The sequence below is a fragment of the Balaenoptera ricei genome, chromosome 4, assembly GCF_028023285.1.
Source record: "Balaenoptera ricei isolate mBalRic1 chromosome 4, mBalRic1.hap2, whole genome shotgun sequence".
In the NCBI taxonomy this organism is placed as follows: Eukaryota; Metazoa; Chordata; class Mammalia; order Artiodactyla; family Balaenopteridae; genus Balaenoptera; species Balaenoptera ricei.
The window spans coordinates 2168376-2183690 of NC_082642.1; the positions used below are offsets into that span (position 1 = coordinate 2168376).

The 15315-nt window shown below is 39.1% G+C and overlaps 1 long non-coding RNA gene across 1 annotated transcript in view; it reads right to left on the reverse strand.

Moving 5' to 3' along the window:
* Nucleotides 1–476: 476 nt before the first annotated feature.
* The window catches only part of LOC132365154 (uncharacterized), a 46651-nt gene continuing 31812 nt past the window's right edge, over nucleotides 477–15315 (reverse strand). The window contains exon 3 of the long non-coding RNA XR_009503048.1: nucleotides 477–557. This is a non-coding gene — a long non-coding RNA (uncharacterized LOC132365154). The remainder of the gene's footprint in view (nucleotides 558–15315) is intronic.

Sequence of the window (15315 nt, forward strand, 5' to 3'; positions counted from 1 at the left end):
AACTCTGTGACTGTACTAAAGACCATTGAGTTGTACCTTTAAATGGTTGAATATTATGGTATGTGAATTATATCTCAGTAATGCTGTTAAGAACAAAACACGGCATGCTCCCCCCCAAATATTTTTTAAAACTAGCTTTGTAGGAAAATAAGAGAAATACAACATTTGCAAAGGCATCATCATATAATGGAAAGAACATTGGCCAAGAGTCAAGACCTAGATTTTTGGTCTGCAGTCACTACTTACCAACAGCAAGGCCTAGGGCAAATCTCTTAACTTCTATCTTCAGCCTCTTCATTTATTAAAGGATGAGGTTTCCATTTCTAATATTTGGTGGCAATGATATCTTTCCTGTTGACCTGATAGAGCAGCTGTTGCATAAGATTCTCAAGGGGCTTCATGATCCAACGCACGTAAGAGCTGCTGCTTTTGGCTTCAGCCCTGTAAACTCCTTACTGGCAAAAATCTGATCTGACCTGCAGGAGAGCCCCAGGTTGCCAGGCCAATGAAACATCCCTTTCTCAGCAGGAACTGCATAGTATATTCCCAGAGGAATCCTGCAAAGAGAGCAGGGATGGTGTTCTAACTCAGTTTTTTTTTTTAATTTAATTTTTATTTTATATTGGGGTATAGTTGATTTACAATGTCATGTCTAACTCAGTTTTGATGGAAGCATTTGGTTCAGGCTATGTCCTTCCCTTGCAGACCAAGATGGGTGTGAGGGAGATAAATAAAGCATGCTTCAAGTTGCTTCTGCTCAAAATTATCCTTCTTATACTATATAAAGAACAAAACAAACAAAACAAGAAATCTTACCAATTACAGACTCATCTCAAAAAAAGAATAACTATCGGACTTCCCTGGTGGCACAGTGGTTAACAATCGCCTGCCAATGCAGGGGACATGGGTTTGAGCCCTGGTCTGGGAAGATCCCACATGCCACAGAGCAACTAAGCCTGTGCGCCACAACTACTGAGCCTGTGTGCCACAACTACTGAAGCCCGCGTGCCTAGAGCCTGTGCTCCACAGCAAGAGAAGCCACCGCAATGAGAAGCCCATGCACTGCAGTGAAGAGTAGCCCCCGTTCACCACAACTGGAGAAAGCCTGTGCACAGCAACGAAGACCCAACCAGCCATAAATAAATAAAATAAATTAAAAAACAAAAAAGAATAACTATGGAAGGGGAAGGGACATTTGTTTCCAATTCTCTCATCTCACAGATGCGGAGATCAATGACTGGGGGTTTAAGTGACTTGCCTGTGGTCCCGTTATCCGTAGACTGGGACTAGAACCCTTAACCGTAAACTCCAGTTCTGATGCCTTTTTCTTTGACCTAATATAATACATCTTCTTAGCTGAATTTCACAGAGTGGGAGAGGGAAGAAAAAGCCTCACACACACCTCAGTTTTATTTAATTTAATTAAACAATCAGGACAATTAAATTACAAGGGCATGTTGAGCGAATTAAATCTCAGCCTTTGTCTGAAAGAATTACCTCAATCAAGTATTAGGCCAGAGTTTCCAAACTCTTTTGTTGAAAAGTTGGTATGCCTCCTGCCTCAAAACTTGGTCCTCTTCCCTTCTCTAGGTTCCCTTTATTGGTCATCTCCTGCTGTTTCACCACTTTAAATAGTAGTGCCTCTGCCTCACTCTTCTTCACAGCCCACAGTAACTCCATCAGGAAATCCTGTTGACTTGACCTTTAAAGTATATTCAGAATCCAGTACTTCTCCGCTATCGTTGCTGCCATACTGGTCCAAGCCACCATCAACTTTCTCCCCTGGATTTCTGCCATGGACTCCCAACCCTTCCCATGTTTCTGCTCAGAATACCAGGCAAAACAATGCTTTACAGTGTAAATCAGATAACGTCACAACTCTGCTCAAAACTCCCAATGGCTTCCCATAGACGTCAAGGTCTTTACAGTGGCCTCCAAGGCCCCACATAATCTACCGCCCTCTTCCCACCTCCCCTGCCCATTCCGCTCCTCCCACAGGGGGCTGCTTGCTATTACTTGAGCAAGGCAGGTGGGCTCACCTCACAGGCTTTGTTCTAACCGGTTCTTCTGCTAGAAATACTTTTCCACAGGATAAAATACTGAAATATATGCAACTTTGTAGAAAATCACAAAAATAAAATTAGATGCAAGTCCTTAAAGGGGCCCTACAAGTTAGGGACCTTGAAATTTCAGCTTCGCTAGCTTTACGGTAAATCCACTTCTTTTTCTTTTTTTTTCTCAGATGTCTGCTTGGCTGACTCACTCACCTCCTTCAAAGTTTTGCTGTAATCTTGCTTTCCCGCTGAGGCCTGCCAAGACCTCTCTGTGTAACACTGCAACGTGTTCCTCCTCTCATCAACTTTTTTCCCCACAGCACTTATCTTTCAACATACTATATAATTAACTTATTTATTAGATTTACTGCTCCTCCTGCACCACCTCGATAGACTGTAAGCTCCAGGACCCCCGGTCCCCAGAACAGTCTTGGCATAGAGTAGGTGTTAATAAACATTTGTAGAAAAAATGAATTGCTATTTCTCTAACGCCATTTTAAAAGCAATTGAAACTCCTAGGCCTGATATAGTCTAGGTACTCAGTTAGCCATCATCCTGAAGAATAAATTAATTTTAAAAAGCCATCATTGGATAAACAACAAGATACTACTGTATAGCACAGGGAACTATATTCAATATCCTGTGATAAACCATAATGGAAAAGAATATGAGAAAGAATGCATATATATATATAACTGAATCACTTTGCTGTATAGCAGAAATTAACACAATGTTGTAAATCAACTCTACTTTAATTTTTTAAAAAAAGCAACAACAACCAAAAAGCCACCATTGCTACAATTCATCCAGTATCTCGCATGTGCAAGCTCTTTCTTACATTCTCTTGACCGTCCCACTAGGTAGGTACTGTTATTATTCCATTTTACAGATGAAAGAACCAAGTTTAAATACATTGCCCACGGTCACACAGCTCAGAAACAACCAAGTGGAATTAAACCCAGGTGTGTCTTATTCCAAAGCCTGTGATTTTTTCTATTTTACTGGTAACAAATGACATTAAAAATTCAGTTCCTGGGACTTCCCCGGTGGCTCAGTGGTTAAGAATCCACCTGCCAATGCAGGGCACACGGGTTCGAGCCCTGGTCTGGGAAGATCCCACATGCCGCAGAGCAACTAAGCCAGTGCGCCACAGCTACTGAGCCTGTGCTCTAGAGCCCGCGAGCCACAACTACTAAGCCCGCGTGCCTAGAGCCCGGGCTCTGCAACAAGAGAAGTCACTGCAATGAGAAGTCCACGCACCACAACGAAGAGTATCCCCCACTCGCCTCAACTAGAGAAAGCCCACGTGCAGCAACGAAGACCCAACGCAGCCAAAACAAAAAACAAAAACAAAAAAACTTCAGTTCCTTTCTGGCACGGCTGAGCGAGGCAGTAGGAAAAACTGCCTGAATTTGAGATTAATGCACAACTCCAGTAAGTACTTACTTTGAGACCCTGAGCAAGTTTCTTAACCTCTGAGTTTCAGTTTTCTCCTCTGTAAAATGGGTCTCACGAAGCCTACTTTGAAGGATAGATAAGAGAAGTAAAGGAGATAGTGTTTGTATCAAGGCTTTAATGAGCATTTAGTAAATATTTCCTGCAAAGGATCTGACAGAGTTTATGATTAAACACACACGTTCATAAATTAGCATTTGGAAGAGCGTGCAAGCCAGTTGCTATGGGAAAGTCAGTAGCCGGGCTTTTCTGGAGCCAAGCACACAGGGTTGGGCTCAGGAGAACACTGTGGGAGTCAGGCAGGGAAGCCCAGCTTTGCAAACCACAAGGCAATGAAAGAGACGCTCTTCTGAAGTTACATTTTGTCCTTGCCTCCCACAAGCTGGCTTGCTCACATCTTTCCGTAAGACCCTGGAGTAGGTCTTTTTTTAACACTGCACTGAACAAGTGTCACAGGATGTCTGAAGTGTCCTGGAATTGAGTCATCCCGTACAACTTCAAATATTTGAAGTGCTAAATGAAAGAAAAGCTCCAACCTCTTGTTATATTTCCGCCAAGCTTCTTTGCGAACAATGGATGAGGAGAGCCAATCTGGCAGTGTGAGGTGTGGGAGAGGTTGAGCCAAAGGCTATAGGAGGGCCTGTAGGTGAGGAGGGACAAGCTAGCACCCCCAAGACTCCAATTAACTCGGCTGAGAGCCCAGGGCTTGCTTCATGCACCCCAGAGGGGCCCACATCTTACACAGACCTTGGCATAGGGCAGCATTGATTCAAGCTACTTATTTTCTTCTGGAGACATTTTAAATATTTTTTAAATTAACAATTTAATCTTATGAAAGATGAATTAGCATCTGTAAGATATTATGAAAGAAAAATTTAAAAACCTACAACCCTAATGTGGCAACAATGAAAAATATGTATTTTATTAACACTGGGTCCATGTATCTAATATATGTAACATTCTTGGTTTTTTAGCTCATAATGCAGGGTTCTGTTATTGAGGAATGTGGGGCAGTTGGATTAAGTCTGGCTATAAGTAGCAGAGTCCTGAAGAATAACAGTTTAAACAAGATAGAACCTTATTTTTTTTCTTTTTTTCTTTTTTTTTTTTATTCATTGACACATTTATTTTAAAAGCACCAGGTGACAAAAGGTCAAATTCTTATCACTGTCACACTAGTGTCAGGATGCTCATAAGCTAGAGGGTCATGTTCTGTCTTGGACAGTGATAAAAACACACCCTCAAAGAAGGGAAAGGAAAAAGGAACTGCAAAGCCAGAAAGGATTACCCATTTTTAAAGCATCGGAAAAGAAGGGTGCAGGAGAATAGACTAGGCATCTTCCCAGTAATCTGATCTTTTTTTTTTTTTTTTTTTTTTTCACACACACACACACACACTGTATTTTATTTTTACAAGAGATAAATCGACTGACACCAAGCATTGTACATGGATGACCACAACAAAAGCAACAATGATTGCAATTACCAAACATGAAACACACTCATACTATGTCATAGTATTGACATTCAGTCCAGTAATCCTCCACTGTAACAGCTCCTTTACTTTGTAGTGAAAATTGATTTGTATATTCTTTGCCTCTGAGTCCTTGTGGAATTTTTTTTTTTTTTTTTTAAATTCAGACAGAAAGTCACAAAAATTATACTCATCCTCATCAGTTCACTCAGTCCCATGTAATTAATTTTTTTTTTTCATCTTGATCTTTTGTTAGCACTTTTATGAGTTCATCAGTTTTTCATTAGAGTTCTGAAAATGCTTATTCATTCAGTTCAGCAGTACAGTCCGTTACCAGAAACCTGTACTTGTCAGAGTCTTTTCCATGTATTTCTTGAAGATGAAACCCTTTTATAGGAACATATTTGCAAAATCATCAGAGTACACCCAGAACTGTCTGTAAATGACAAAAGACTTAAAAATGACCACGGTTAAAGATTTGATGACAGTTCATAATAATGCAGTTGACAAGAAAATTAGTTATTTCTGAGATATACATTTTAAAGTAATAAATAGGATTATTACTTATAACATTATACCAGAACATATAAGATTTTTAGAAATTTCATGTAATGTCTGAAACATTTATATTAACATATTTCCATACATATTTCCATACAAGTACAAATATAAGATTTTTAGAAATTTCATGTAATGTCTGAAACATTTATAAAGAAATTTTTAAAAGAAATTTTTAAAAGAAATCTTTAGGAAGTCAGTCCAGGAGTAGCAATGTGCTCTGTGGTCACCAGGGACCAGAACTCCTTCCAGCTTTGTGTGTCTGTCATCCTTGGGCTGTGGCACTTGATGGATGCTGGAGCTCCTCATTTGAAGCAGCAGGAAGGTGACAGGGAAACTGAAGGGTGTACCCCTTCCTTTTAAGGAGGCTTCCTATACATTCTACAGTTGCACCTTTTTTCTGCTTCCATCTGATTGGTCAGAACTTAATCACATGGCCACACCCAGTTGCAAGGGAAGCTGACAAATGTAATCTATTAGCTGAATGTACGGTGGCCAGAGAAAAATTAGGTTTTGTTATAAGGAATGGGAGGACGATATTGGGAGGCTATTCACAATCTTCTTCCACTTCCTTTCTAACTCTAAATTGTGATGAATAACTGAATACTCCCGGTGTTCTGAGTATTCGGTAAGAATGTGTATATAAATTAACATATTTAATCCTCATATAGTCAATAAAATGCCACAGGATGGGAGTCAACAGACATCTAAAATTATGAAACAAAGCAGGATACAATAACAACCCAGGACCTGGGTTCAAATTCTGATTCGTTTTCAATTGAGTAATCTCAGCTGACCTACAGTGGTAATGAGTAAAACCCAGAAAACTATTTAAAACTTTTAAAATCTTTGAGTTAGCGATACTTTTGTATAAATTGTTTAGTAGCAAGTTTAAAAAAAAAAATCCTTGGGCTGTTTTCTATATATGATTTTTTAAAATATATTTGATAAGCTTAGGAGAATATGATGATTAAATGTTTAAGTATGATTTATTAGATAAAGAATTGTTTAAACTCTAAGAAAGATTTTGCTTGTGAGATTTATAAATCTGTACTGTTAAGTGTTTGAGAGAATAAAATGTAGTAAACTCATATTTGAAATGTCTAAAGGAATCTCATTAACTATGTAGGAGGTATTGACTGTTTAAGAAATTCTCATTTATTAAATTTATGAATGAACTAAACATTAATCAAAGAATGAGTTCATTTGATTTATAAAAAGATATGGGGGCTTCCTTGATGGCGCAGTGGTTGAGAATCTGCCTGCCAACGCAGGAGACACGGGTTCGAGCCCTGGTCTGGGAAGATCCCACATGCCGTGGAGCAACTGGGCCCGTGAGCCACAACTACTGAGCCTGCGGGTCTGGAGCCTGTGCTCCGCAACAAGAGAGGCCGTGATAGTGAGAGGCCCGCGCACCGCGATGAAGAGTGGCCCCCGCTTGCCACAACTAGAGAAAGCCCTCGCACAGAAATGAAGACCCAACACAGCCATAAATAAATAAATAAATAATAAAAAGGTTTAAAAAAAAAAAAAGATATGTTCTGGGACTTCCCTGGTGGTGCAGTGGAATCTGCCTGCCAATGCAGCGGACACGGGTTCAAGCCCTAGTCCAGGAAGATCCCACATGCCGCAAAGCAACTAAGCCCATGTGTCACAACTACTGAGCCCGTGTGCCACAACTACTGAAGCCCATGCGCCTAGAGCCCGTGCTCCACAACAAGAGAAGCCACCGCCATGAGAAGCCCGCACACCACAACAAAGAGTAGCCCCCACTCGCTGCAACTAGAGAAAGCCCACATGCAGCAAGGAAGACCCAGTGCAGCCAGAAATAAATAAATAAATTTCTTAAAAATATATATATATGATCTAATATATAGCAGCATAAAAATATAAAAGTACTGTTTGCAAATAGTGTTTAATGGCTTAAAAATGAAAACTTTCAATATAGTGAATATTAATTAAAATCCAAGTAATTGGGAGTGTTCCTTTGCACACAGAAAAGCCCTCTCTATCATTAAAAAACCACCAGGAGTAAATGTCCATCAACGGAAGAACGGATAAAGAAGATGTGGTATATATATACAATGGAATATTACTCAGCCATAAAAAAGAATGGAATAATGCCATTTGCAGCAACACGGATGGACCTAGAGATCATCATACTAAGTGAAGTCAGGCGGAGAAAGACACACATATCGCTTATATGTGGAATCTACAAAAAAGATACAAATGAACTTATTTACAAAACAGAAATAGACCCACAGACATAGAAAAACAAATTTATGGTTACCAAAGGGGAAGGAAGGGAGGGATAAATTAGGAGTTTGGGACTGACAAATACACACTACTGTATATAAAATAGATAACCAACAAGGACCTACTGTATAGCACAGGGAATGCTACTCAATATTTTGTGATAAACTATAAGGGGAAAGAATCTGACAAAGAATATATATATACATATATATATATATATGAATCACTGTGCTGTACACCTGAAACTAACACAACATTGTAAATCAACTCTACTTCAATTTGAAAAAGAAAAAAATCACCAGCAGATATTATTTCCCCCTTCACAAATGAAGTGAGGCTCAGAGTAGTTAAGTAATTTGCCGTATGTCCCACACTGGGTTTCATAGCTGGGATTCAACCTGAACTTTCCCGTCATATCTCAGGCAAGGCTAGAGTTCTGTTTCCAGAAGGGAGCTCAGGGCGTCCTGGCTCAGCAGCAGCTAGGAAGCTGAGGTTCAGGGGGACTGTCTTTCTCTCTGGCTAGAATTGAGGTACCTGGCTGAATGCCTCTGCACTGTGAGCTTCCAGGATCCCTCACATGAGTGATAGACACAAATGCCATATTTGTATCATTTTGAGTTAATTTGTTTAATTGAAAATTAATATATACACATAATAAAAAAAATCCAATAAAAGTTTAGAAAGTACAAGAGTCTATGAAAAGTAAGCTGTTCTAATTTTCCTCACTTTGGACCCCTGTAGTTCCCCTCTGCAGAGGCAACCACTGCGAATAATTTCTTGGGCATCTTTCCAGAATCATTCCACGCATATGCTAACTCAATCATAGCCACGTGTACATACTTCCCATTTTAAACTTTTCAGAGAGTATGTATACTCTCATATTATTTGAATATTTTTTTTATCATGTGTGTATATTACTTTTTCCAAAATAAATAGGTAGTTTTGCCCAGTTTATTCAGTTGGGTAGGAAAGCATCTTTCAAACTCTGTTTTTTGGATCACAAGACAGTTCATGGGCATTCTCTAGGCATATCTGGAATCACACCACAGCTCTCCAAACTGCTCACTGATAACGCCAATCCAGAAGAACAGGCGCTGTGATGCAGGAGGTTGTGCCTGGGCGTGCCTTTGAGACAGTTTATCTGTGGTTATTTGTCCTTCTGTCTCTGGTACTTTGTCCTCAGCACAGTTGGATCACTGATGGATCACAGATGGAGGCTCGGATAGCTCTGGTTGGCTTCAGGATTCCAGACCTTTCCGAGGTGAGTTCCTCCGAGCTCTGCTGTAATCATAGATGTACAATAACTTGAAAACCGTGAAGCTCTGTAACTGGGCTTGAATACCAGGGAGCAGAGAAATCCCTGTTGAAGAATCAGTGGGAGAACTCTGAGAATTAACAGGAAAGTTCAGGAAAATGGCTTGTCATGAGAGAATCTTATAGGAATTGTTGCCTGGATACTAGCAATAATCAGTTAAGCCAGTGTTTCCCACATTGTGGGCATTAAAATATGACCTTTATCGTTTTGGGCTATATTCAAGTATGACTCTGCTGTTACTTACTAATTTTTCTTTCAATAGATTAATTTTTATTTAAATTAAATGTATGAAACTATTGTTCACAAAGTAGCCAGAACGTTACTTTTTAAATGTCAGTCAGGTCACATCACCCCTCTGCTCAAAATCTTCCAATAACTTTGATCTGCTTTAGAACATACATCGTCTACAAGGATCTTTGTGATGTGTGCCTCTACGTGCCCTCCTCACCTCATCTACATGCTCCATCCTCATCCCTTAGCTTCATCCACAGTGGCCCCCCTGCTTCTTCCCCAACATGTCAAGCTCATTCCAGACACAAAGTCTTTGCATTTGGGGGTGGTTCTGCCTGGAATGCTCCTCCTCTAGAAGAGCATTGATACATTTCACAACCTTGATACATTCTGGTCACAAATAGCTCTTTCTCAGAGAGGGTGATCTAACCGAACTGCCCCCAAATGACACTTGCTTGTCATTTTATGCCCTTTACCTTGCTTTACTTTCCTTCTTAGCATTTATTACCACCCAAAATATTATACAATTATTCATGTCTTTAATTATTACCTATCTCCCCTGGCTAGAATGTAAGCACCAAGAAATCAGGGGGCTTTACTTTTTAGTTCACTATTGTATTCCCAGAACCTACCATGGAGCCTAGAACAGAGTAAGTGCTTAATAAGCAATTGTTGAATGGAGGGACAGATAGAAAAATGGAATAGATTTGATTACTGAGGAATAGACCCTATTATTTAATAAAGGAAGCTTCACAAATAAATAGGATGAATGGATTAGTCAATAAAGGTTATAGAGAAAGCTGACTAGCCTTTTTTTTTTAAAGTGAATAGAGATACTTGTCACCATCATACAACTAACTAAATATGGATTAAAAATGTGGATAATTTAGAGAAAATAATTTTTTTTAAAAAAACTAAAAATATAGCTGAATTTTCTTCTGATTTCTCATTGGGAAAGAACTTTCTAATCTAAAAAACAGTGGAAAAATAATAAATGAAAAGTTCACTACATTTGAATTCATAAACTTAACTTCTTTAGGATATTTATTGCATTAAGCATTATTTATTTGTTTTTGCATTTCTCAGGGAAATGTAAATTATAATCACAATGAAATACCACTACACATCTACTACAATGGCTGAAAAACAGAACCCCAAAACAGGGAATTCCCTGGCAGTCCAGTGGTTAGGACTCCGCGTTCTCACTGCGAGGGCCTGGGTTCGATCCCTGATTGGGGAACTAAGATTCTGCAAGCCTTGGGGCACAGCCAAAACAAAAAAAAACAAAAACAAAACCCAAAACAAAACTGGCAATACTGAGGACCAGCGAAGATGTGGAGCAAAGGAAATTTTCATGAAGTTTTGGTAGGAATATAAAATGGTCGATCCATTCTGGAAAATAGTTTGGTGGTTTTCTTATAAAGTGAAATATTCACTCACTTTATAACCCAGTGATCCCACTTTGAGGTATTTACCTGAGAGAAATGAAGATTTACATTCAAACACTTGTATGTGAGTGTTTATAGTGGCTATATTCATTATTGACAAAAACTGAAAATAACCCAAATGTCCTTCAACTGGTATTTGGATAAACAAAATATGGGATTCCATACATATTACTCAGCAATAAAAAAGGAACAAGGTATTGACATATACAATAACATGGATGAATGTCTCAAATGCCTTATACTAATTGAAAGAAGCCAGACTTAAAAGGCTATATTCTATATGATTTCTTTATATGACATTCTGGAAAAGGCAAAACTATAGGGACAGAAAAGAGATGGGTAGTTGCCAGGGGCTAGAGGCAGGAGAAGGGAGGAGAAGGGTTGACTATAGAAGGACATGGGGAAGTTTTTTGGAGGTGATGGAAATATTCTATAAATTGAATGTGATGCTGGTTACCCAACTGTATGTGTTTGTAAAACTTCATAGAAATTTATACTAAAAGGGTGAATTTTACTGCGTGTAAAATATATCACAATAAACCTGACTTTTTAAAAAAAGAGAAATTTAGAAGGTAATCAAACTGGAAAATGTTTTTTAAAAAGCGTGACAAAGACTTTGTTATAAAGCAGAAAGTAACACACCATTGTAAAGCAATTATACTCCAATAAAGATGTTTAAAAAAAAAAAGCGTGACAAAGTATGTGTACTGTTAATAGATAAACAGTACATAAAATTGATGAGAAACACTAGTTGCTAAATAACAGAGGAAAAAACTGTTCATTCTAACTAGGAATCAACTAATTGAAATTAGAGCACATTGACATACCATTTCCCACATTTATTCTCTTCCTCCACTGCCTTTTTTTAAGGTTAATACAGAATGTGGGTAACGGTGTGGAGGGATATATATGCTCACACAATTTCAGTGAGAGTGTAAATTGCTTCATATCTTCCTGGGAAGTAGTCTGGCAGATCGATATCAAGAGATGAAGAAGAGTTCATGATTTTTATTACAGTAATTTTACCTCTAAGAATCTGTCCTAAGGAAATAAACCGAGGTGTGAGAATAGTTTTGTGTATAAAGATGATTGGCACAAATTATTTACAGCAGCAAAAAGTTTGGAACAGCCTAAGTGTCTATATTAAGGTAATGTTCACAAAAATTATAGTTTATTCATATGAAGAAATAGTATAAGGTAGCCATTGAGAATGATGTTTTTGAAGAATTTTTAACAGAAAAAGTGCTTATGAAATAATGTTAAGAGTATAGAATAGTATAAAAAGTATAATCTCAACTGTGTAAAAGTATTCATAAATAAAAAAGTTCAAGGGCTTCCCTGGTGGCGCAGTGGTTGAGAGTCTGCCTGCCAATGCAGGAGACACGGGTTCGAGCCCTGGTCTGGGAAGATCCCACATGCCGCGGAGTAACTGGGCCCGTGAGCTACAGCTACTGAGCCTGCGCGTCTGGAGCCTCTGCTCCGCAACAAGAGAGGCCGCGACAGAGAGAGGCCCGCGCACCGCGATGAAGAGTGGCCCCCACTTGCCGCAACTGGAGAGAGCCCTCGCACAGAAACGAAGACCCAACACAGCCATAAATAAATAAATAAATAAAAGCAGCTAAACCCCATTATAAAAATCAATTACTTTAAAAAAAAAAAAAAAAAAAAAGTTCAAGAAGTCAATTTGCTAACATGTTGACCATAGTTATCTGGGGTAACTGATTTTATTTTCTTTCTTATTGGCTTCTGTTTTTTTCTTAAAAATACCCCAAAAATGTTCTTGTGAAAGAAGCATTCTAATGTTAAGGGGACTCAGCAGACATCCCTGACCTTGGGTTCCAGACCACTGGTGTTACTGTTCCACAGAAGCTTGAAAATTTACTATGTTTGTAGGTTTTGCCTCCAAAAGCCATAAGCCATAACATTTTGAAATAAAATACAGGGACTTCCCTGGTGACACAGTGGCTAAGAATCCGCCTGTTAATGCAGGGGACACGGGTTCGATCTCTGGTCTGGGAAGATCCCACATGCTGCGGAGCAGCTAAGCCCGTGAGCCACAACTACTGAGCCTGTGCTCTAGAGCCCGCGAGCCACAACTACTAAAGCCCACGCACCTATAGAGCCCGTGCTCCACAACAAGAGAAGCCACCGCAATGAGAAGCTGCAACTAGAAAAAGCCCGCGTGCAGCAATGAAGACCCAATGCGGCCAAAAATAAATAAATTTATTATTAAAAAAAAGAAATAAAATACAATAATGTTTGGGCTATATTAGAGGTTTTCTTAGAAATTAAATTATGGCTATTTATACTTCTGTAGTTAGAGTTCAAACTTTTATTTTTTGGCCACACCGCGAGGCTTGTGGGATCTTAGGTCCCTGACCAGGGATCGAACCCGGGCCCTCGGCGGTGAGAGTGCGGAGTCCTAACCACTGGACCACTGGGGAATTCCCAGAGTTCAAATTTTTAAATATGAGATTCAAGACTCTCTAAGACTTCACTGTCCATTATGGTAGCCGCTAGTCACACGTGGCTAGTGAGCACTTGAACTGTGGCCAGAATTAACTGAGAGGTTCTGAAGACCTCATTTGAGGTCTTCAGAACACCACATTTTGAAGACTTCAAATGAAGAGAAGAATATAAAATATATCGTTAATAATTTTTTATATTGATACACGTTGAAATGTCATGTTGTATATGTAGGTTAAATAAAATGTATTATTAAAATTAATTTCACCTATTTCTTTTTACTTTTTCAATGTGGTTACCAGAAAATGTTAAGTTATATATATAGCTTGCATTATATGTCTGTTGGGAAGAGCCGTTTTAAAATCTGTTCTCAATCTAGCCTTTGAGCCTCATTTTCTCCCTCATGTTTGCACAGGAATAAACGATGTAGACCCCCTCCTTCATTCCCATAAGATAAAATGCTATTAGTTGGGCACTTTTTTGCTGCTGTTTCCTCAGCCTGCAGTGCCTTTCTCCATCTTAATTCATGTTTAAATCCTATTCATCCTTAGGCCCAACTAAAATGCTGCCATATCAATGAGGTTTTCTGCATTAAATAGGGATCCTATTCAGCTGTATGCAATAGAAACCAGTTAGATACCTCTATCAACTAGGTGTTTCTCTTTCTCCTGTGTCCAGAGGTGAGCAGTTCAGGACTTGTGCAGCAGCTCCGTGATACCATCAACCTTCAGGTGCTTTCTGCCTTTTTATTTTACCATAACCTTGGCGTGGGGCTTTTCTATTCATGGTCACTTTATAGTCACAAGATGGCTGCTCCACCTCCAGCCATAAATCTGCATTCCAGGTAGGGAGAAGAAAAAGAAAAGCAACAAAGAGGAAGGGAGACATCTATAATAGGAAAGCAGACTTTTCCAGAAATCTCCAGTAGACTTTCACTTGTTTCTCATTGGCCTGTATTATGTCAAACAAAGATCCCAGTTTGCAAGAGAGAGAGGAATTACAGTTCTTTCGGTTTTTTCTGTTGTTGCTGCCCTTGTTGTTGGCTTTGGTTTTGATTTTTTTTTTTTTTTTGCTGGACACATTGCTGCAAGGACATATTCGTAAAGAAAAGGGGATTCTAGTAGTGCCTGCCCACATCTTTGATTTTAGTGGTCAAAATTTATTTCCCTGGATGGTGCTGGATACACACTGAAATTTTTTTCTACTTTTGCTTCCCCCTTCCTGAGGGATTTCGTTTCGCCCATAAACAGTTTTCCTTCAGGCAAAGAACACAATCGTTTATCACATTTTTGATGTTCTTAATTACCTTCACATTCTAGTCTTGCCTCTGGGGCCTTTTTATTCATTGTGCACGATGCCTAGAGTCTAAGAGCTTTTCAGGGGTCTGAATATTTTAAACTTCTAAATGCACAAAGAAAACAGTGATATCAAAACTCATTAAATATTTAGTTAAGTGTCTCTGAAATATATAGTTATATTCATACATTAATTGTTAAATTTAGTATTCACAAAAATGTTATTATGCTTGAAATATATTTGCAGATTATGGTGTCACTTTCCTGAGTATGCATACTGATTACACAGAAATCATAGCCAACCAGAAATTAAATGATTTACTCCGAGCTTTAGAGGACATTACAGTAGGCTCTCCACATCCTTTCCAGCCAGATGATCAATCCAAGTCTTTCACAGGACCTGTAATTCTGAGTGAGTTGGGAATGGAGCGGTCTAAGCCGTTTGGGCCAATGAAATATGAGCAGAAGGGTACTGACCTTCTCTCCCCACTTCTAGCTGTGAATAAGGAAGGCTTTTGCCCTTATTGCTGTGGACAGCCATCTATCTGGGAACCATGACTAGACCTAGGCTTAGGACAAAGCCCACACTTGTGGTGTGCGGAACAGAGAAACAGAAAAAGATCTGGGCCCTTGAAAACATGGTGACTCCACTAAATCAACAGCCCTGAAGTCTCTGACCGTCCTCTGGACTTCCAGGGGTGTGTGCTAGTGAAGCTCAGTGTTCTCTTTAATACCAATCTCATTTAAAATAAATGACATATTT